Here is a 27,176-nt window from a genome sequence, read left to right on the forward strand (position 1 = left end):
ATATTGCCTAATTCGATGATATTTTGTTTATTCCCATAAAGGAAAAGGAGATAATAAACGTCAAAATATTGCTAAATTCGATGATTTTTCGTACGAAACAAAATGCAAGAAAACTTGCTTAAAATGCAATATTATGCGACATTCTGAGATTTGAAGGTCAAATCACATATCGTGATACTACATGAAATAGTATCGAAATATTGGTAAAATGAATATATTTACGTAAAATCACATTACATGAAAAAAGTCACTATTTTACCATATATGAGGATTTTAACTTCAAATCATAGAGCGAGGTTTCGTATTATTTAGATCCAAGAAAAGACATATGACAATGTTGTTTCCAATACAAATGATAAAAACCAATGTGTTTTCATTAGAATTAACTAAAATGTTCCTGATTTTCCGTTTATATAACCGATGGAAGATGTACACGAAAACCGCTCTATTCCGGCTGAAACGTCGATATATGCAATAAAAACCGAACTTCTCCCCTCTTCAATATCCTACTCGGTATTTCAACGAGAAACAAATGGTTGATTGAAAATGAAGTATTTAAGGTTAATTTCTAATCAATTATGTGTTTGCATCATTTTTATCGTATATTTATTGAATTAATACCCATAGACTGAAAATTCACAAAAACGTGGAAAAACGGCAAAATATTGCCTAATTCGATGATATTTTGTTTAAATCACATAGAGGAAAAGGGGATGATAAACGTCAAAATATTGCTAAATTCGATGATTTTTCGTACGAAACAAAATGCAAGAAAACTTGCTTAAAATGCAATATTATGCGACATTCTGAGATTTGAAGGCCAAATCACATATCGTGATACTACATGAAATAGTATCGAAATATTGGTAAAAATGAATATATTTACGTAAAATCACACTACATGAAAAACGTGAAAAAAGTCACTATTTTACCATATATGAGGATTTTAACTTCAAATCATAGAGCGAGGTTTCGTATTATTTAGATCCAAGAAAAGACATATGACAATGTTGTTTCCAATACAAATGATAAAAACCAATGTGTTTTCATTAGAATTAACTAAAATGTTCCTGATTTTCCGTTTATATTACCGATGGAAGATGTACACGAAAACGGCTCTATTCCGGCAGAAACGTCGATATATGCAATAAAAACAGAACTTCTCCTCTTTTCAATATCTTACTCAGTATTTTAACGAGAAACAAATAGTTGATTGGAAATGAAGTATTTAAGGTTAATTTCTAATCAATTATGTGTTTGCATCATTTTTATCGTATATTTATTGAATTAATACCCATAGACTGAAAATTCACAAAAACGTGGAAAAACGGCAAAATATTGCCTAATTCAATTATATTTTGTTTAAATCACATAGAGGAAGAGGAGATGATAAACGTCAAAATATTGCTAAATTCGGTGATTTTTCGTACGAAACAAAATGCAAGAAAACTTGCTTAAAATGCTATATTACGCGAAATTCTGAGATTTGAAGGGCATATCACATATCGTGATACTACATGAAATAGTATCGAAATATTCGTAAAAACGAATATATTTACGTAAAATAACACTACAAGAAAAAAGTCACTATTTTACCATATATGAGGATTTTAACTGCAAATCATGGAGCGAGGTTTCGTATTATTTAGATCCAAGAAAAGACATATGACAATGTTGTTTCCAATGCAAATGATAAAAACCAATGTGTTTTCATTAGAATTAACTAAAATGTTTCTGATTTTCCGTTTATATTACCGATGGAAGATTTACACGAAAACGGCTCTATTCCGGCAGAAACGTCGATATAAGCAATAAAAACAGAACTTCCCCCCTTTTCAATAACTTACTCAGTATTTTATCGAGAAACAAATAGTTGATTGAAAATGAAGTATTTAAGGTTATTATCTAATCAATTATGTGTTTACATCATTTTTATCGTATATATAATGAATTAATACCCATAAAGTGAAAATTAAAAAAAAACGTGGAAAAACAGCAAAATATTGCCTAATTCGATGATATTTTTTTTAAATCACATAGAGGAAAAGGGGATGATAAACGTCAAAATATTGCTAAATTCGATGATTTTTCGTACGAAACAAAATGCAAGAAACATGCTTAAAATGCAATATTATGCGACATTCTGAGATTTGAAGGCCAAATCACATATCGTGATACTACATGAAATAGTATCGAAATATTGGTAAAAATTAATATATTTGCGTAATATCAAACTACATGATTAACGTGAAAAAGTCACTATTTTACCATATTTGAGGATTGTGACTTCAAATCATAGAGCGAGGTTTTGTATTATTTAGATCCAAGAAAAGACATATGACAATGTTGTTTCCAAAACAAATGATAAAAAACCATGTGTTTTCATAAGAATTAACTAAAATATTCCTGATTTTCCGTTTATATTACAGATGGAAGATGTACACGTCAAATCATAGAGCGAGGTTTCGGATTATTTAGATCCAAGAAAAGACATTTGACAATGTTGTTTCCAATACAAATGATAAAAAACAATGTGTTTTCATTAGAATTAACTAAAATGTTCCTGATTTTCCGTTTATATTACCGATGGAAGATGTACACGTAAAACCGCTCTAATCCGGCTGAAACGTCGATATATGCAATAAAAAACGAACTTCTCCCCTCTTCAATATTCTACTCAGTATTTTAACGAAAAACAAATGGTTGATTGAAAATGAAGTATTTAAGGTTAATTTCTAATCAATTATGTGTTTGCATCATTTGTATCGTATATTTATTGAATTAATACCCATAGACAGAAAATTCACAAAACTTGGAAAAACGGCAAAATATTGCCTAATTCGATGATATTTTGTTTAATTCACATAAAGGAAAAGGAGATGATAAACGTCAAAATATTGCTAAATTCGATGATTTTTCGTATGAAACAAAATGCAAGAAAACTTGCTTAAAATGCAATATTACGCAAAATTCTGAGATATGAAGGCTAAATCACGTATCGTGATACTACATGAAATAGTATCGAAATATTGGTAAAACGCATATATTTACGTATAATCACACTACATGAAAAACGTGAAAAAAGTCACTATTTTACCATATATGAGGATTTTAACTTCAAATCATATGGCGAGGTTTCGTATTATTTAGATCCAAGAAAAGACATATGACAATGTTGTTTCCAATACAAATGATAAAAAACATTGTGTTTTCATTAGAATTATCTAAAATGTTCCTGATTTGCCGTTTATATTACCGATGGAAGATGTATACGTAAAACCGCTCTAATCCGGCTAAAACGTCGATATATGCAATAAAAACCGAACTTCTCCCCCTCTTCAATATCCTACTCGGTATTTTAACGAGAAACAAATGGTTGATTGAAAATGAAGTATTTAAGGTTAATTTCTAATCAATTATGTGTTTACATCATTTTTATCGTATATTTATTGAATTAATAATTATAGACAGAAAATTCACAAAAACGTGGAAAAACGGCAAAATATTGCCTAATTCGATGATATTTTGTTTAAATCACATAAAGGAAAAGGAGATGATAAACGTCAAAATATTGCTAAATTCGGTGATTTTTCGTACGAAACAAAATGCAAGAAAACTTGCTTAAAATGCAATATTATGCGAAATTCTGAGATTTGAAGGCCAAATCACATATCGTGATACGACATGAAATAGTATCGAAATATTGTTAAAACGAATATATTTACGTAAAATCACACTACATGAAAAAAGTCACTATTTTACCATTTATGAGGATTTTAACTTCAAATCATGGAGCGAGGTTTCGTATTATTTAGGTCCAAGAAAAGACATATGACAATGTTGTTTTTATATACAAATGATAAAAACCAATGTGTTTTCATTAGAATTAACTAAAATGTTCCTGATTTTCCGTTTATATTACTGATGGAAGATAAACACGAACACCGCTCTATTCCGGCTGAAACGTCGATATATGCAATAAAAACAGAACTTCTCCTCTTTTCAATATCTTACTCAGTATTTTAACGAGAAACAAATAGTTGATTGAAAATGAAGTATTTAAGGTTATTATCTAATCAATTATGTGTTTGCATCATTTTTATCGTATATATAATGAATTAATACCCATAAACTAAAAATTCACAAAAAACGTGGAAAAACGGCAAAATATTGCCTAATTCGATGATATTTTGTTTAAATCACATACAGGAAAAAGAGATGTTAAACGTCAAAATATTGCTAAATTCGGTGATTTTTCGTACGAAACAAAATGCAAGAAAACTTGCTTAAAATGCTATATTACGCGAAATTCTGAGATTTGAAGGGCAAATCACATATCGTGATACTACATGAAAGAGTATCGAAATATTCGTAAAAACGAATATATTTACGTAAAATAACACTACATGAAAATAGTCACTATTTTACCATATATGAGGATTTTAACTTCAAATCATGGAGCGAGGTTTCGTATTATTTAGATCCAAGAAAAGACATATGACAATGTTGTTCAAATATACAAATGATAAAAACCAATGTGTTTTCATTAGAATTAACTAAAATGTTCCTGATTTTCCGTTTAAATTACCGATGGAAGATGTACACGAAAACCGCTCTATTCCGGCTGAAACGTCGATATATGCAATAAAAACAGAACTTCTCCCCTTTTCAATATCTTACTCAGTATTTTAACGAGAAACAAATAGTTGATTGAAAATGAAGTATTTAAAGTTATTATCTAACCAATTATGTGTTTGCATCATTTTTATCGTATATATAAAGAATTAATACCCATAAACTAGAAATTCAAAAAAACGTGGAAAAACGGCAAAATATTGCCTAATTCGATGATATTTTGTTTAAATCACATAGAGGAAAAAGAGATGATAAACGTCGAAATATTGCTAAATTCGGTGATTTTTCGTACGAAACAAAATGCAAGAAAACTTGCTTAAAATGCAATATTATGCGACATTCTGAGATTTGAAGGCCAAATCACATATCGTGATACTACATGAAATAGTATCGAAATATTGGTAAAAATTAATATATTTGCGTAATATCAAACTGCATGATTAACGTGAAAAAGTCACTATTTTACCATATATGAGGATTTTAACTTCAAATCATAGAGCGAGGTTTCTTATTATTTAGATCCAAGAAAAGACATATGACAATGTTGTTTCCAATACAAATGATAGAAACCAATGTGTTTTCATTAGAATTAACTAAAATGTTCCTGATTTTCCGTTTATATTACCGATGGAAGATGTACACGAAAACCGCTCTATTCCGGCTGAAACGTCGATATATGCAATAAAAACCGAACTTCTCCCCTCTTCAATATCCTACTCAGTATTTTAACGAGAAACAAATGGTTGATTGAAAATGAAGTATTTAAGGTTATTTTCTAATCAATTATGTGTTTGCATCATTTATATCGTATATTTATTGAATTAATACCCATAGCCTGAAAATTCACAAAACTTGGAAAAACGGCAAAATGTTGCCTAATTTGATGAAATTATGTTTATTCCCATAAAGGAAAAGGAGATGATAAACTTCAAAATATTGCTAAATTCGAGGATTTTTCGTACGAAACAAAATGCAAGAAAACTTGCTTAAAATGCAATATTACGCGAAATTCTGAGATTTGAAGGCCAAATCACGTATTGTGATACTACATGAAATAGTATCGAAATATTGGTAAAAACGAATTTATTTACGTAAAATCACACTACATGAAAAACGTGAAAAAAGTCACTATTTTACCATTTATGAGGATTTTAACTTCAAATCATAGAGCGAGGTTTCGGATTATTTAGATCCAAGAAAAGACATATGACAATGTTGTTTCCAATACAAATGATAGAAACCAATGTGTTTTCATTAGAATTAACTAAAATGTTCCTGATTTTCCGTTTATATTACCGATGGAAGATGTACACGAAAACCGCTCTATTCCGGCTGAAACGTCGATATATGCAATAAAAACTGAACTTCCCCCCTTTTCAATAACTTACTCAGTATTTTATCGAGAAACAAATAGTTGATTGAAAATTAAGTATTTAAGGTTATTATCTAATCAATTATGTGTTTGCATCATTTTTATCGTATATATAATGAATTAATACCCATCAACTGAAAATTAAAAAAAAACGTGGAAAAACAGCAAAATATTGCCTAATTCGATGATATTTTTTTTAAATCACATAGAGGAAAAGGGGATGATAAACGTCAAAATATTGCTAAATTCGATGATTTTTCGTACGAAACAAAATGCAAGAAAACTTGCTTAAAATGCAATATTATGCGACATTCTGAGATTTGAAGGCCAAATCACATATCGTGATACTACATGAAATAGTATCGAAATATTGGTAAAAATTAATATATTTGCGTAATATCAAACTACATGATTAACGTGAAAAAGTCACTATTTTACCATATTTGAGGATTGTGACTTCAAATCATAGAGCGAGGTTTTGTATTATTTAGATCCAAGATAAGACATATGACAATGTTGTTTCCAAAACAAATGATAAAAAACCATGTGTTTTCATAAGAATTAACTAAAATATTCCTGATTTTCCGTTTATATTACAGATGGAAGATGTACACGTCAAATCATAGAGCGAGGTTTCGGATTATTTAGATCCAAGAAAAGACATTTGACAATGTTGTTTCCAATACAAATGATAGAAACCAGTGTGTTTTCATTAGAATTAACTGAAATGTTCCTGATTTTCCGTTTATATTACCGATGGAAGATGTACACGAAAACCGCTCTATTCCGGCTGAAACGTCGATATATGCAATAAAAACAGAACTTCCCCCCTTTTCAATAACTTACTCAGTATTTTATCGAGAAACAAATAGTTGATTGAAAATGAAGTATTTAAGGTTATTATCTATTCAATTATTTGTTTGCATCATTTTTATCGTATATATAATGAATTAATACCCATAAACTGAAAATTAAAAAAAAAAACGTGGAAAAACAGCAAAATATTGCCTAATTCGATGATATTTTTTTTAAATCACATAGAGGAAAAGGGGATGATAAACGTCAAAATATTGCTAAATTCGATGATTTTTCGTACGAAATAAAATGCAAGAAAACTTGCTTAAAATGCAATATTATGCGACATTCTGATATTTGAAGGCCAAATCACATATCGTGATACTACATGAAATAGTATCGAAATATTGGTAAAAATGAATATATTTACGTAAAATCACACTACATGAAAAACGTGAAAAAAGTCACTATTTTACCATATATGAGGATTTTAACTTCAAATCATAGAGCGAGGTTTCGTATTATTTAGATCCAAGAAAAGACATATGACAATGTTGTTTCCAATACAAATGATAAAAACCAATGTGTTTTCATTAGAATTAACTAAAATGTTCCTGATTTTCCGTTTATATTACCGATGGAAGATGTACACGAAAACCGCTCTATTACAACTGAAACGTCGATATATGCAATAAAAACAGAACTTCCCCCTTTTTCAATAACTTACTCAGTATTTTATCGAGAAACAAATAGTTGATTGAAAATGAAGTATTTAAGGTTATTATCTAATCAACTATGTGTTTGCATCATTTGTATCGTATATATAATGAATTAATACTCATAAACTGAAAATTCAAAAAAACGTGGAAAAACGGCAAAATATTGCCTATTTCGATGATATTTTGTTTAAATCACATAGAGGAAAAGGGGATGATAAACGTCAAAATATTGCTAAATTCGATGATTTTTCGTACGAAACAAAATGCAAGAAAACTTGCTTAAAATGCAATATTACGCGAAATTCTGAGATTTGAAGGCCAAATCACATATCGTGATACTACATGAAATAGTATCGAAATATTCGTAAAAACGAATATATTTACGTAAAATAACACTACATGAAAAAAGTCACTATTTTACCATATATGAGGATTTTAACTTCAAATCATGGAGCGAGGTTTCGTATTATTTAGATCCAAGAAAAGACATATGACAATGTTGTTCAAATATACAAATGATAAAAACCAATGTGTTTTCATTAGATTTAACTAAAATGTTCCTGATTTTCCGTTTAAATTACCGATGGAAGATGTATACGACAACCGCTCTATTCCGGCTGAAACGTCGATATATGCAATAAAAACAGATCTTCTCCCCTTTTCAATATCTTACTCAGTATTTTAACGAGAAACAAATAGTTGATTGAAAATGAAGTATTTAAGGTCTAATCAATCTAATCAATCTAATAAATAAGGTCTTATCTAATCAATTATGTGTTTGCATCATTTTTATCGTATATATAATGAATTAATACCCATAAACTAAAAATTCAAAAAAACGTGGAAAAACTGCAAAATATTGCCTAATTCGATGATATTTTGTTTAAATCACAGAGGAAAAAGAGATGATCATCGTCAAAATATTGCTAAATTCGGTGATTTTTCGTACGAAACAAAATGCAAGAAAACTCGCTTAAAATGCAATATTATGCGACATTCTGACATTTGAAGGCCAAATCACATATCGTGATACTACATAAAATAGTATCGAAATATTGGTAAAAATTAATATATTTGCGTAATATCAAACTACATGATTAACGTGAAAAAGTCACTATTTTACCATAATTGAGGATTTTAACTTCAAATCATAGAGCGTGGTTTCGTATTATTTAGATCTAAAAAAAGACATATGACAATGTTGTTTTCAATACAAATGATAAAAAACAATGTGTTTTCATTAAATATAACTAAAATGTTCCTGATTTTCCGTTTATATTACAGATGGAAGATGTACACGTAAAACCGCTCTAATCCGGCTGAAACGTCGATATATGCAATAAAAACCGAACTTCTCCCCTCTTCAATATCCTACTCAGTATTTTAACGAGAAACAAATAGTTGATTGAAAATGAAGTATTCAAGGATATTTTCTAATCAATTATGTGCATCATTTATAACGTATATTTATTGAATTAATACCCATAGACTTAAAATTCACAAAACTTGGAAAAACGGCAAAATATTGCCTAATTCGATGATATTTTGTTTATTCCCATAAAGGAAAAGGAGATGATAAACGTCAAAATATTGCTAAATTCGAGGATTTTTCGTACGACACAAAATGCAAGAAAACTTGCTTAAAATGCAATATTACGCGAAATTCTGAGATTTGAAGGCCAAATCACGTATCGTGATACTACATGAAATAGTATCGAAATATTGGTAAAAATGAATATATTTACGTAAAATCACACTACATGAAAAACGTGAAAAAAAGTCACTATTTTACCATATATGAGAATTTTAACTTCAAATCATAGAGCGAGGTTTCGTATTATTTAGATCCAAGAAAAGACATATGACAATGTTGTTTCCAATACAAATGATAAAAACCAATGTGTTTTCATTAGAATTAACTAAAATGTTCCTGATTTTCCGTTTATATTACCGATGGAAGATGTACACGAAAACCGCTCTATTACAACTGAAACGTCGATATATGCAATAAAAACAGAACTTCCCCCTTTTTCAATAACTTACTCAGTATTTTATCGAGAAACAAATAGTTGATTGAAAATGAAGTATTTAAGGTTATTATCTAATCAACTATGTGTTTGCATCATTTGTATCGTATATATAATGAATTAATACTCATAAACTGAAAATTCAAAAAAACGTGGAAAAACGGCAAAATATTGCCTATTTCGATGATATTTTGTTTAAATCACATAGAGGAAAAGGGGATGATAAACGTCAAAATATTGCTAAATTCGATGATTTTTCGTACGAAACAAAATGCAAGAAAACTTGCTTAAAATGCAATATTACGCGAAATTCTGAGATTTGAAGGCCAAATCACATATCGTGATACTACATGAAATAGTATCGAAATATTCGTAAAAACGAATATATTTACGTAAAATAACACTGCATGAAAAAAGTCACTATTTTACCATATATGAGGATTTTAACTTCAAATCATGGAGCGAGGTTTCGTATTATTTAGATCCAAGAAAAGACATATGACAATGTTGTTCAAATATACAAATGATAAAAACCAATGTGTTTTCATTAGATTTAACTAAAATGTTCCTGATTTTCCGTTTAAATTACCGATGGAAGATGTATACGACAACCGCTCTATTCCGGCTGAAACGTCGATATATGCAATAAAAACAGATCTTCTCCCCTTTTCAATATCTTACTCAGTATTTTAACGAGAAACAAATAGTTGATTGAAAATGAAGTATTTAAGGTCTAATCAATCTAATCAATCTAATAAATAAGGTCTTATCTAATCAATTATGTGTTTGCATCATTTTTATCGTATATATAATGAATTAATACCCATAAACTAAAAATTCAAAAAAACGTGGAAAAACTGCAAAATATTGCCTAATTCGATGATATTTTGTTTAAATCACAGAGGAAAAAGAGATGATCATCGTCAAAATATTGCTAAATTCGGTGATTTTTCGTACGAAACAAAATGCAAGAAAACTCGCTTAAAATGCAATATTATGCGACATTCTGACATTTGAAGGCCAAATCACATATCGTGATACTACATAAAATAGTATCGAAATATTGGTAAAAATTAATATATTTGCGTAATATCAAACTACATGATTAACGTGAAAAAGTCACTATTTTACCATATTTGAGGATTTTAACTTCAAATCATAGAGCGTGGTTTCGTATTATTTAGATCTAAAAAAAGACATATGACAATGTTGTTTTCAATACAAATGATAAAAAACAATGTGTTTTCATTAAATATAACTAAAATGTTCCTGATTTTCCGTTTATATTACAGATGGAAGATGTACACGTAAAACCGCTCTAATCCGGCTGAAACGTCGATATATGCAATAAAAACCGAACTTCTCCCCTCTTCAATATCCTACTCAGTATTTTAACGAGAAACAAATAGTTGATTGAAAATGAAGTATTCAAGGATATTTTCTAATCAATTATGTGCATCATTTATAACGTATATTTATTGAATTAATACCCATAGACTTAAAATTCACAAAACTTGGAAAAACGGCAAAATATTGCCTAATTCGATGATATTTTGTTTATTCCCATAAAGGAAAAGGAGATGATAAACGTCAAAATATTGCTAAATTCGACGATTTTTCGTACGACACAAAATGCAAGAAAACTTGCTTAAAATGCAATATTACGCGAAATTCTGAGATTTGAAGGCCAAATCACGTATCTTGATACTACATGAAATAGTATCGAAATATTGGTAAAAATGAATATATTTACGTAAAATCACACTACATGAAAAACGTGAAAAAAGTCACTATTTTACCATATATGAGAATTTTAACTTCAAATCATAGAGCGAGGTTTCGTATTATTTAGATCCAAGAAAAGACATATGACAATGTTGTTTCCAATACAAATGATAAAAACCAATGTGTTTTCATTAGAATTAACTAAAATGTTCCTGATTTTCCGTTTATATTACCGATGGAAGATGTACACGAAAACCGCTCTATCCCGGCTGAAACGTCGATATATGCAATAAAAACAGAACTTCCCCCCTTTTCAATAACTTACTCAGTATTTTATCGAGAAACAAATAGTTGATTGAAAATGAAGTATTTAAGGTTATTATCTAATCAATTATGTGTTTGCATCATTTGTATCGTATATTTATTGAATTAATACCCATAGACCGAAAATTCACAAAACTTGGAAAAACGGCCGAATATTGCCTAATTCGATGATATTTTGTTTATTCCCATAAAGGAAAAGGAGATAATAAACGTCAAAATATTGCTAAATTCGATGATTTTTCGTACGAAACAAAATGCAAGAAAACTTGCTTAAAATGCAATATTACGCGAAATTCTGAGATTTGAAGGCCAAATCACGTATCGTGATACTACATGAAATAGTATCGAAATATTGGTAAAAACGAATATATTTACGTAAAATCACACTACATGAAAAACGTGAAAAAATCACTATTTTACCATATATGAGGATTTTAACTTCAAATCATAGACCGAGGTTTCGTATTATTTAGATCCATGAAAAGACATATGACAATGTTGTTTCCAATACAAATGATAAAAACCAATGTGTTTTCATTAGAATTAACTAAAATGTTCCTGATTTTCCGTTTATATTACCGATGGAAGATGTACACGAAAACCGCTCTTTTCCGGCTGAAACGTTGAGATATGCAATAAAAACCGAACTTCTCCCCTCTTCAATATCCTACTCGGTACTTTAACGAGAAACAATTGGTTGATTGAAAATGAAGTATTTAAGGTTATTTTCTAATCAATTATGTGTTTGCATCATTTTTATCGTATATTTATTGAATTAATACCCATAGACTGAAAATTCACAAAAACGTGGAAAAACGGCAAAATATTGCCTAATTCGACGATATTTTGTTTAAATCACATAAAGGAAAAGGAGATGATAAACGTTAAAATATTACTAAATTCAGTGATTTTTCGTACGAAACAAAATGCAAGAAAACTTGCTTAAAATGCAATATTATGCGACATTCTGAGATTTGAAGGTCAAATCACATATCGTGATTCTACATGAAATAGTATCGAAATATTGGTAAAAGCGAATATATTTACGTAAAATAACACTACATGAAAATAGTCACTATTTTACCATATATGAGGATTTTAACTTCAAATCATGGAGCGAGGTTTCGTATTATTTCGATCCAAGAAAAGACATATGACAATGTTGTTCAAATATACAAATGATAAAAACCAATGTGTTTTCATTAGAATTAACTAAAATGTTCCTGATTTTCCGTTTAAATTACCGATGGAAAATGTACACGAAAACCGCTCTATTCCGGGTGAAACGTCGATATATGCAATAAAAACAGAACTTCCCCCCTTTTCAATAACTTACTCAGTATTTTATCGAGAAACAAATAGTTGATTGAAAATGAAGTATTTAAGGTTATTATCTAATCAATTATGTGTTTGCATCATTTTTATCATATATATAATGAATTAATACCCATAAACTGAAAATTCATAAAAAACGTGGAAAAACAGCAAAATATTGCCTAATTCGAATATATTATTTTTAAATCACATAGAGGAAAAGGGGATGATAAACGTCAAAATATTGCTAAATTCGATGATTTTTCGTACGAAACAAAATGCAAGAAAACTTGCTTAAAATGCAATATTATGCGACATTCTGAGATTTGAAGGTCAAATCACATATCGTGATACTACATGAAATAGTATCGAAATATTGGTAAAAACGAATATATTTACGTAAAATAACACTACATGAAAATAGTCACTATTTTACCATATATGAGGATTTTAACTTCAAATCATGGAGCGAGGTTTCGTATTATTTCGATCCAAGAAAAGACATATGACAATGTTGTTCAAATATACAAATGATAAAAACCAATGTGTTTTCATTAGAATTAACTAAAATGTTCCTGATATTCCGTTTAAATTACCGATGGAAGATGTACACGAAAACCGCTCTATTCCGGCTGAAATGTCGATATATGCAATAAAAACCGAACTTCTCCCCTCTTCAATATCCTACTCAGTATTTTAACGAGAAACAAATGGTTGATTGAAAATGAAGTATTTAAGGTTATTTTCTAATCAATTATGTGTTTGCATCATTTGTATCGTATATTTATTGAATTAATACCCATAGCCTGAAAATTCACAAAACTTGGAAAAACGGCAAAATGTTGCCTAATTCGATGATATTTTGTTTATTCCCATAAAGGAAAAGGAGATGATAAACTTCAAAATATTGCTAAATTCGAGGATTTTTCGTACGAAACAAAATGCAAGAAAACTTGCTTAAAATGCAATATTACGCGAAATTCTGAGATTTGAAGGCCAAATCACGTATTGTGATACTACATGAAATAGTATCGAAATATTGGTAAAAACGAATTTATTTACGTAAAATCACACTACATGAAAAACGTGAAAAAAGTCACTATTTTACCATATATGAGGATTTTAACTTCAAATCATAGAGCGAGGTTTCGGATTATTTAGATCCAAGAAAAGACATATGACAATGTTGTTTCCAATACAAATGATAGAAACCAATGTGTTTTCATTAGAATTAACTAAAATGTTCCTGATTTTCCGTTTATATTACCGATGGAAGATGTACACGAAAACCGCTCTATTCCTGCTGAAACGTCGATATATGCAATAAAAACAGAACTTCCCCCCTTTTCAATAACTTACTCAGTATTTTATCGAGAAACAAATAGTTGATTGAAAATGAAGTATTTAAGGTTATTATCTAATCAATTATGTGTTTGCATCATTTTTATCGTATATATAATGAATTAATACCCATAAACTGAAAATTAAAAAAAAACGTGGAAAAACAGCAAAATATTGCCTAATTCGATGATATTTTGTTTAATTCACATAAAGGAAAAGGAGATGATAAACGTCAAAATATTGCTAAATTCGATGATTTTTCGTATGAAACAAAATGCAAGAAAACTTGCTTAAAATGCAATATTACGCAAAATTCTGAGATATGAAGGCTAAATCACGTATCGTGATACTACATGAAATAGTATCGAAATATTGGTAAAAACGCATATATTTACGTATAATCACACTACATGTAAAACGTGAAAAAAGTCACTATTTTACCATATATGAGGATTTTAACTTCAAATCATATGGCGAGGTTTCGTATTATTTAGATCCAAGAAAAGACATATGACAATGTTGTTTCCAATACAAATGATAAAAACCATTGTGTTTTCATTAGAATTATCTAAAATGTTCCTGATTTTCCGTTTATACTACCGATGGAAGATGCATACGTAAAACCGCTCTAATCCGGCTAAAACGTCGATATATGCAATAAAAACCGAACTTCTCCCCCTCTTCAATATCCTACTCGGTATTTTAACGAGAAACAAATGGTTGATTGAAAATGACGTATTTAAGGTTAATTTCTAATCAATTATGTGTTTACATCATTTTTATCGTATATTTATTGAATTAATAATTATAGACAGAAAATTCACAAAAACGTGGAAAAACGGCAAAATATTGCCTAATTCGATGATATTTTGTTTAAATCACATAAAGGAAAAGGAGATGATAAACGTCAAAATATTGCTAAATTCGGTGATTTTTCGTACGAAACAAAATGCAAGAAAACTTGCTTAAAATGCAATATTATGCGAAATTCTGAGATTTGAAGGCCAAATCACATATCGTGATACGACATGAAATAGTATCGAAATATTGTTAAAACGAATATATTTACGTAAAATCACACTACATGAAAAAAGTCACTATTTTACCATTTATGAGGATTTTAACTTCAAATCATGGAGCGAGGTTTCGTATTATTTAGGTCCAAGAAAAGACATGACAATGTTGTTTTTATATACAAATGATAAAAACCAATGTGTTTTCATTAGAATTAACTAAAATGTTCCTGATTTTCCGTTTATATTACCGATGGAAGATAAACACGAACACCGCTCTATTCCGGCTGAAACGTCGATATATGCAATAAAAACAGAACTTCTCCTCTTTTCAATATCCTACTCAGTATTTTAACGAGAAACAAATAGTTGATTGAAAATGAAGTATTTAAGGTTTTTATCTAATCAATTATCTGCTTGCATCATTTTTATCGTATAGATATTGAATTAATACCCATAAACTGAAAATTCAAAAAAACGTGGAAAAACGGCAAAATATTGCCTAATTCGATGATATTTTGTTTAAATCACATAAAGGAAAAGGAGATGATAAACGTCAAAATATTGCTAAATTCGGTGAATTTTCGTACGAAACAAAATGCAAGAAAACTTGCCTAAAATGCAATATTATGCGACATTCTGAGATTTGAAGGCCAAATTACATATCGTGATACTACATGAAATAGTATCGAAATATTGGTTAAAATGAATATATTTACGTAATATCAAACTACATGATTAACGTGAAAAAGTCACTATTTTACCATATATGAGGATTTTAACTTCAAATCATAGAGCGAGGTTTCGTATTATTTAGATCCAAGAAAAGACATATGACAATGTTGTTTCCAATACAAATTATAAAAAACAATGTGTTTTCATTAGAATTAACTAAAATGTTCCTGATTTTCCGTTTAAATTACCGATGGAAGATGTACACGTAAAATCGCTCTAATCCGGCTGAAACGTCGATATATGCAATACAAAACGAACTTCTCCCCTCGTCAATATTCTAATCAGTATTTTAACGAGAAACAAATGGTTGATTGAAAACGAAGTATTTAAGTTTAATTTCTAATCAATTATGTGTTTGAATCATTTGTATCGTATATTTATTGAATTAATACACATAGACTGAAAATTCACAAAACTTGGAAAAACAGCAAAATATTGCCTAATTCGATGATATTTTGTTTAATTCACATAAAGGAAAAGGAGATGATAAACGTCAAAATATTGCTAAATTCGATGATTTTTCGTATGAAACATAATGCAAGAAAACTTGCTTAAAATGCAATATTACGCAAAATTCTGAGATTTGAAGGCCAAATCACGTATCGTGATATTACATGAAATAGTATCGAAATATTGGTAAAACGCATATATTTACGTAAAATCACACTACATGAAAAACGTGAAAAAAGTCACTATTTTACCATATATGAGGATTTTAACTTCAAATCATAGATCGAGGTTTCGTATTATTTAGATCCAAGAAAAGACATATGACAATGTTGTTTCCAATACAAATGATAAAAACCAATGTGTTTTCATTAGAATTAACTAAAATGTTCCTGATTTTTCGTTTATATTACCGATGGAAGATGTACACGAAAACCGCTCTATTACGGCTGAAACGTCGATATATGCAATAAAAACAGAACTTCCCCCCTTTTCAATAACTTACTCAGTATTTTTTCGAGAAACAAATAGTTGATTGAAAATGAAGTATTTAAAGTTATTATCTAATCAATTATGTGTTTGCATAATTTTTATCGTATATATAATGAATTAATACCCATAAACTGAAAATTCAAAAAAACGTGGAAAAACGGCAAAATATTGCCTAATTCGATGATATTTTGTTTAAATCACATTAGAGGAAAAGGGGATGATAAACGTCAAAATATTGCTAAATTCGATGATTTTTCGTACGAAACAAAATGCAAGAAAACTTGCTTAAAATGCAGTATTATGCGACATTCTGAGATTTGAAGGCCAAATTACATATCGTGATACTACATGAAATAGTATCGAAATATTGGTAAAAATGAATATATTTACGTAATATCAAACTACATGATTAACGTGAAAAAGTCACTATTTTACCATATTTGAGGATTTTAACTTCAAATCATAGAGTGAGGTTTCGTATTATTTAGATCCAAGAAAAGACATATGACAATGTTGTTTCCAATACAAATGATAAAAAACAATGTGTTTTCATTAGAATTAACTAAAATGTTCCTGATTTTCCGTTTATATTACCGATGGAAGATGTACACGTACAACCGCTCTAATCCGGCTGAAACGTCGATATATGCAATAAAAAACGAACTTCTCCCCTCTTCAATATTCTACTCAGTATTTTAACGAAAAACAAATGGTTGATTGAAAATGAAGTATTTAAGGTTAATTTCTAATCAATTATGTGTTTGCATCATTTGTATCGTATATTTATTGAATTAATACCCATAGACAGAAAATTCACAAAACTTGGAAAAACGGCAAAATATTGCCTAATTCGATGATATTTTGTTTAATTCACATAAAGGAAAAGGAGATGATAAACGTCAAAATATTGCTAAATTCGATGATTTTTCGTATGAAACAAAATGCAAGAAAACTTGCTTAAAATGCAATATTACGCAAAATTCTGAGATATGAAGGCTAAATCACGTATCGTGATACTACATGAAATAGTATCGAAATATTGAGAAAAACGCATATATTTACGTATAATCACACTACATGAAAAACGTGAAAAAAGTCACTATTTTACCATATATGAGGATTTTAACTTCAAATCATATGGCGAGGTTTCGTATTATTTAGATCCAAGAAAAGACATATGACAATGTTGTTTCCAATACAAATGATAAAAACCATTGTGTTTTCATTAGAATTATCTAAAATGTTCCTGATTTGCCGTTTATATTACCGATGGAAGATGTATACGTAAAACCGCTCTAATCCGGCTAAAACGTCGATATATGCAATAAAAACCGAACTTCTCCCCCTCTTCAATATCCTACTCGGTATTTTAACGAGAAACAAATGGTTGATTGAAAATGAAGTATTTAAGGTTAATTTCTAATCAATTATGTGTTTACATCATTTTTATCGTATATTTATTGAATTAATAATTATTGACAGAAAATTCACAAAAACATGGAAAAACGGCAAAATATTGCCTAATTCGATGATATTTTGTTTAAATCACATAAAGGAAAAGGAGATGATAAACGTCAAAATATTGCTAAATTCGGTGATTTTTCGTACGAAACAAAATGCAAGAAAACTTGCTTAAAATGCAATATTATGCGAAATTCTGAGATTTGAAGGCCAAATCACATATCGTGATACGACATGAAATAGTATCGAAATATTGTTAAAACGAATATATTTACGTAAAATCACACTACATGAAAAAAGTCACTATTTTACCATTTATGAGGATTTTAACTTCAAATCATGGAGCGAGGTTTCGTATTATTTAGGTCCAAGAAAAGACATATGACAATGTTGTTTTTATATACAAATGATAAAAACCAATGTGTTTTCATTAGAATTAACTAAAATGTTCCTGATTTTCCGTTTATATTACCGATGGAAGATAAACACGAACACCGCTCTATTCCGGCTGAAACGTCGATATATGCAATAAAAACAGAACTTCTCCTCTTTTCAATATCCTACTCAGTATTTTAACGAGAAACAAATAGTTGATTGAAAATGAAGTATTTAAGGTTATTATTTAATCAATTATCTGCTTGCATCATTTTTATCGTATATATATTGAATTAATACCCATAAACTGAAAATTCAAAAAAACGTGGAAAAACGGCAAAATATTGCCTAATTCGATGATATTTTGTTTAAATCACATAAAGGAAAAGGAGATGATAAACGTCAAAATATTGCTAAATTCGGTGAATTTTCGTACGAAACAAAATGCAAGAAAACTTGCTTAAAATGCAATATTATGCGACATTCTGAGATTTGAAGGCCAAATTACATATCGTGATACTACATGAAATAGTATCGAAATATTGGTTAAAATGAATATATTTACGTAATATCAAACTACATGATTAACGTGAAAAAGTCACTATTTTACCATATTTGAGGATTTTAACTTCAAATCATAGAGCGAGGTTTCGTATTATTTAGATCCAAGAAAAGACATATGACAATGTTGTTTCCAATACAAATGATAAAAAACAATGTGTTTTCATTAGAATTAACTAAAATGTTCCTGATTTTCCGTTTAAATTACCGATGGAAGATGTACACGTAAAATCGCTCTACTCCGGCTGAAACGTCGATATATGCAATACAAAACGAACTTCTCCCCTCGTCAATATTCTAATCAGTATTTTAACGAGAAACAAATGGTTGATTGAAAACGAAGTATTTAAGTTTAATTTCTAATCAATTATGTGTTTGAATCATTTGTATCGTATATTTATTGAATTAATACACATAGACTGAAAATTCACAAAACTTGGAAAAACAGCAAAATATTGCCTAATTCGATGATATTTTGTTTAATTCACATAAAGGAAAAGGAGATGATAAACGTCAAAATATTGCTAAATTCGATGATTTTTCGTATGAAACATAATGCAAGAAAACTTGCTTAAAATGCAATATTACGCAAAATTCAGAGATTTGAAGGCCAAATCACGTATCGTGATATTACATGAAATAGTATCGAAATATTGGTAAAACGCATATATTTACGTAAAATCACACTACATGAAAAACGTGAAAAAAATCACTATTTTACCATATATGAGGATTTTAACTTCAAATCATAGATCGAGGTTTCGTATTATTTAGATCCAAGAAAAGACATATGACAATGTTGTTTCCAATACAAATGATAAAAACCAATGTGTTTTCATTAGAATTAACTAAAATGTTCCTGATTTTTCGTTTATATTACCGATGGAAGATGTACACGAAAACCGCTCTATTACGGCTGAAACGTCGATATATGCAATAAAAACAGAACTTCCCCCCTTTTCAATAACTTACTCAGTATTTTTTCGAGAAACAAATAGTTGATTGAAAATGAAGTATTTAAAGTTATTATCTAATCAATTATGTGTTTGCATAATTTTTATCGTATATATAATGAATTAATACCCATAAACTGAAAATTCAAAAAAACGTGGAAAAACGGCAAAATATTGCCTAATTCGATGATATTTTGTTTAAATCACATTAGAGGAAAAGGGGATGATAAACGTCAAAATATTGCTAAATTCGATGATTTTTCGTACGAAACAAAATGCAAGAAAACTTGCTTAAAATGCAATATTATGCGAAATTCTGAGATTTGAAGGCCAGATCACATATCGTGATACGACATGAAATAGTATCGAAATATTGGTTAAAATGAATATATTTACGTAATATCAAACTACATGATTAACGTGAAAAAGTCACTATTTTACCATATTTGAGGATTTTAACTTCAAATCATAGAGCGAGGTTTCGTATTATTTAGATCCAAGAAAAGACATATGACAATGTTGTTTCCAATACAAATGATAAAAACCATTGTGTTTTCATTAGAATTATCTAAAATGTTCCTGATTTGCCGTTTATATTACCGATGGAAGATGTATACGTAAAACCGCTCTAATCCGGCTAAAACGTCGATATATGCAATAAAAACCGAACTTCTCCCCCTCTTTAATATCCTACTCGGTATTTTAACGAGAAACAAATGGTTGATTGAAAATGAAGTATTTAAGGTTAATTTCTAATCAATTATGTGTTTACATCATTTTTATCGTATATTTATTGAATTAATAATTATTGACAGAAAATTCACAAAAACATGGAAAAACGGCAAAATATTGCCTAATTCGATGATATTTTGTTTAAATCACATAAAGGAAAAGGAGATGATAAACGTCAAAATATTGCTAAATTCGGTGATTTTTCGTACGAAACAAAATGCAAGAAAACTTGCTTAAAATGCAATATTATGCGAAATTCTGAGATTTGAAGGCCAAATCACATATCGTGATACGACATGAAATAGTATCGAAATATTGTTAAAACGAATATATTTACGTAAAATCACACTACATGAAAAAAGTCACTATTTTACCATTTATGAGGATTTTAACTTCAAATCATGGAGCGAGGTTTCGTATTATTTAGGTCCAAGAAAAGACATATGACAATGTTGTTTTTATATACAAATGATAAAAACCAATGTGTTTTCATTAGAATTAACTAAAATGTTCCTGATTTTCCGTTTATATTACCGATGGAAGATAAACACGAACACCGCTCTATTCCGGCTGAAACGTCGATATATGCAATAAAAACAGAACTTCTCCTCTTTTCAATATCCTACTCAGTATTTTAACGAGAAACAAATAGTTGATTGAAAATGAAGTATTTAAGGTTATTATTTAATCAATTATCTGCTTGCATCATTTTTATCGTATATATATTGAATTAATACCCATAAACTGAAAATTCAAAAAAACGTGGAAAAACGGCAAAATATTGCCTAATTCGATGATATTTTGTTTAAATCACATAAAGGAAAAGGAGATGATAAACGTCAAAATATTGCTAAATTCGGTGAATTTTCGTACGAAACAAAATGCAAGAAAACTTGCTTAAAATGCAATATTATGCGACATTCTGAGATTTGAAGGCCAAATTACATATCGTGATACTACATGAAATAGTATCGAAATATTGGTTAAAATGAATATATTTACGTAATATCAAACTACATGATTAACGTGAAAAAGTCACTATTTTACCATATTTGAGGATTTTAACTTCAAATCATAGAGCGAGGTTTCGTATTATTTAGATCCAAGAAAAGACATATGACAATGTTGTTTCCAATACAAATGATAAAAAACAATGTGTTTTCATTAGAATTAACTAAAATGTTCCTGATTTTTCGTTTATATTACCGATGGAAGATGTACACGAAAACCGCTCTATTACGGCTGAAACGTCGATATATGCAATAAAAACAGAACTTCCCCCCTTTTCAATAACTTACTCAGTATTTTTTCGAGAAACAAATAGTTGATTGAAAATGAAGTATTTAAAGTTATTATCTAATCAATTATGTGTTTGCATAATTTTTATCGTATATATAATGAATTAATACCCATAAACTGAAAATTCAAAAAAACGTGGAAAAACGGCAAAATATTGCCTAATTCGATGATATTTTGTTTAAATCACATTAGAGGAAAAGGGGATGATAAACGTCAAAATATTGCTAAATTCGATGATTTTTCGTACGAAACAAAATGCAAGAAAACTTGCTTAAAATGCAATATTATGCGAAATTCTGAGATTTGAAGGCCAGATCACATATCGTGATACGACATGAAATAGTATCGAAATATTGGTTAAAATGAATATATTTACGTAATATCAAACTACATGATTAACGTGAAAAAGTCACTATTTTACCATATTTGAGGATTTTAACTTCAAATCATAGAGCGAGGTTTCGTATTATTTAGATCCAAGAAAAGACATATGACAATGTTGTTTCCAATACAAATGATAAAAAACTATGTGTTTTCATTAGAATTAACTAAAATGTTCCTGATTTTCCGTTTAAATTACTGTTACGAACCCGGATCCAACGTCCGAGCCTGGAGCAGTGACAAACACGCCATCTGTGGGTCAGCTCCCGAAACCCCCGCCAAACGAACGACGACACCTAGTGAGGACAGCGTGTACTGGCCTCGAGGACCAGTTTCCAGTCTGGTTCAGCACTCAACACCGCCGCTCCTGACCTCTGGTGAGGTGGTGCTCCGACGACAGCGCCATCTATGGAGTGGATATGTCGGGCGTTTGTATCTGAGCCTGTGAGTGTGGTGTATTAGTGTCCCAGTTATTGATGACGTGTCTGCTTACAGAGCCGACCTGGGACCACTGTGTTGAAGGTGGAGTCAGTCTACCCGAGGCAGCCAGTCTCCATACTGTGAAGTTTGCTGCAGCTGTCGTGACGTCGTCCCCCCGGAAGGACACTGTGGTGTGTTAAGCCTGCCAGTGGAGTGGCAGTGGAAGGATTTACCCGGGACCGACGGTTGGAGACGATAATCCACTGGGGTATTGAGGACAGGAGAGTGATTGGTGATATCACACGAGACTCCTGTCTAGGGCGTACCCCTTATATCGTTCGTGGAGTGGCCGTACCAGCCTTGGTGGCTCAGTACCTGCCAGCAGACCTGCTGGACGTGTGGTTGACGGCCTCCACGACGGTGCCCCCAGTGGACCTGTGTTGTGGCTGACCTGTGGCCAGGGTAGGCTCGGCGTTCTCAGAGGACACGTCTTGAGGCCACGAAGAAAGCACCGCGGACTCAGCACCTAGCTTCGAGGATCCATAGTCTCCAGCAGAAGACTACAGTGTTGATCCCCTTTGTAAAGTGTTAATACCCCTCCCCCTTGTGTACGTTTTACTTTTATATATTTAAATGGTGAAGGTTATATTATATTATATTAAGTTCTTACCTTTCTTTCCCTACTCCCTTTAAGTTACTTGCGTCACGGATCGCATCCCTTGATAGCCTCTACTGGCTTGGGGCCGGATATATATCTTCCTCTAACTACATCAGAGTAAGAACCCCGTTGCGTCCCGAGAGGGCCGTAACAATTACCGATGGAAGATGTACACGTAAAATCGCTCTAATCCGGCTGAAACGTCGATATATGCAATACAAAACGAACTTCTCCCCTCGTCAATATTCTACTCAGTATTTTAACGAGAAACAAATGGTTGATTGAAAACGAAGTATTTAAGTTTAATTTCTAATCAATTATGTGTTTGAATCATTTGTATCGTATATTTATTGAATTAATACACATAGACTGAAAGTTCACAAAACTTGGAAAAACGGCAAAATATTGCCTAATTCGATGATATTTTGTTTAAATCACATAAAGGAAAAGGAGATGATAAACGTCAAAATATTGCTAAATTCGATGATTTTTCGTATGAAACATAATGCAAGAAAACTTGCTTAAAATGCAATATTACGCAAAATTCTGAGATTTGAAGGCCAAATCACGTATCGTGATATTACATGAAATAGTATCGAAATATTGGTAAAACGCATATATTTACGTAAAATCACACTACATAAAAAACGTGAAAAAAGTCACTATTTTACCATATATGAGGATTTTAACTTCAAATCATAGATCGAGGTTTCGTATTATTTAGATCCAAGAAAAGACATATGACAATGTTGTTTCCAATACAAATGATAAAAACCATTGTGTTTTCATTAGAATTAACTAAAATGTTCCTGATTTTTCGTTTATATTACCGATGGAAGATGTACACGAAAACCGCTCTATTACGGCAGAAACGTCGATATATGCAATAAAAACAGAACTTCCCCCCTTTTCAATAACTTACTCAGTATTTTTTCGAGAAACAAATAGTTGATTGAAAATGAAGTATTTAAAGTTATTATCTAATCAATTATGTGTTTGCATCATTTTTATCGTATATATAATGAATTAACACCCATAAACTGAAAATTCAAAAAAACGTGGAAAAACGGCAAAATATTGCCTAATTCGATGATGTTTTGTTTAAATCACATTAGAGGAAAAGGGGATGATAAACGTCAAAATATTGCTAAATTCGATGATTTTTCGTACGAAACAAAATGCAAGAAAACTTGCTTAAAATGCAATATTATGCGAAATTCTGAGATTTGAAGGCCAAATCACATATCGTGATACGACATGAAATAGTATCGAAATATTGGTAAAACGAATATATTTACGTAAAATCACAATACATGAAAAAAGTCACTATTTTACCATTTATGAGGATTTTAACTTCAAATCATGGAGCGAGGTTTCGTATTATTTAGGTCCAAGAAAAGACATATGACAATGTTGTTTTTATATACAAATGATAAAAACCAATGTGTTTTCATTAGAATTAACTAAAATGTTCCTGATTTTCCGTTTATATTACCGATGGAAGATAAACACGAACACCGCTCTATTCCGGCTGAAACGTCGATATATGCAATAAAAACAGAACTTCTCCTCTTTTCAATATCCTACTCAGTATTTTAACGAGAAACAAATAGTTGATTGAAAATGAAGTATTTAAGGTTATTATCTAATCAATTATCTGCTTGCATCATTTTTATCGTATATATATTGAATTAATACCCATAAACTGAAAATTCAAAAAAACGTGGAAAAACGGCAAAATATTGCCTAATTCGATGATATTTTGTTTAAATCACATAAAGGAAAAGGAGATGATAAACGTCAAAATATTGCTAAATTCGGTGAATTTTCGTACGAAACAAAATGCAAGAAAACTTGCTTAAAATGCAATATTATGCGACATTCTGAGATTTGAAGGCCAAATCACATATCGTGATACTACATGAAATAGTATCGAAATATTGGTAAAAATGAATATATTTACGTAAAATCACGCTACATGAAAAACGTGAAAAGTCACTATTTTACCATATATGAGGATTTTAACTTCAAATCCTAGAGCGAGGTTTCGTATTAATTAGATCCAAGAAAAGACATATGACAATGTTGTTCAAATATACAAATGATGAAAACCAATGTGTTTTCATTAGAATTAACTAAAATGTTCCTGATTTTCCGTTTAAATTACCGATGGAAGATTTACACGAAAACCGCTCTATTCCGGCTGAAACGTCGATATATGCAATAAAAACAGAACTTCTCCCATTTTCAATATCTTACTCAGTATTTTAACGAGAAACAAATAGTTGATTGAAAATGAAGTATTTAAGGATTATTATCTAATCAATTATGTGTTTGCATCATTTTTATCGTATATATAATGAATTAATACCCATAAGCTAAAAATTAACACTTTCGCGCTTAGGATTATCCATGAGTCGTCACCGTTTTTTATGCGTCACCGCATAACAGACGACGCCTGTAGTCCATCGAAAAAATATTTGTATAAAATCCATTTATTATCCGATCAACTTGGGAATAGTATACAAATGTCTGCCATGAAATTTACGTTTTCTCTAATAGCCGAACAGCTTATAAAAGAAAACGGTGTGGCAGTGAATCATCGTGGTAAAACAATTGTATTATTGACACGACGAGTGTAATCGACGTAGTTTTTATATATGTTGCCGGTCGAACGCATCCTTATGTGACCTTTAATACTTATCTTCTTATAGAACATTCTATTGCGAGCACATTGGTACAAAAATGAAATACTTACATCGACAAATAATGTCAGGACAGTGAATTGAATATACACTTTTCAAAGCGAGTTTCGCCGATATGCTGCCGCGGGTAACACTTCGGCCACTTCCCACATTGTTTTGGGTGGGCTACGACATTAAATCTATATTTATATGCATATGTCCATGTAGAGAATTTTATATTGCAATTCCAATGATACCACAATTAGCGATGTAGGACAACTGTAGGCTTCGCAACCATTAAGAGAGTGGAAACATTTTGTTGCTGTTTGGCGCTCTTGGCGAGTGATCTGAATAGATTTTTATTTGGTGTTGACAGTCCTTATGCTTGGGCGGCATTTTATAGATATGCTCTTATAGACAATTTCATTGCGAACACAGTGATACCAAATTTAAATACGTGCGCCTTCAATTATTGTCAGGACAGTAAAAAGAGTGTACACTTTTTCGGTCTTACCGCGTAGGCGCGCGAAGTGCCGAAAGCATCTGGGGTATTGTTTTTTTTTGAGAGCCGAGAGCGCGAAAGTGTTAAAAAAACGTGGAAAAACGGCAAAATATTGCCTAATTCGATAATATTTTGTTTGAATCACATAGAGGAAAAAGAGATGATAAACGTCAAAATATTGCTAAATTCGGTGATTTTTCGTACGAAACAA

The sequence above is a fragment of the Procambarus clarkii genome, chromosome 28 (genome assembly GCF_040958095.1).
Source record: "Procambarus clarkii isolate CNS0578487 chromosome 28, FALCON_Pclarkii_2.0, whole genome shotgun sequence".
NCBI classification, from domain to species: Eukaryota; Metazoa; Arthropoda; class Malacostraca; order Decapoda; family Cambaridae; genus Procambarus; species Procambarus clarkii.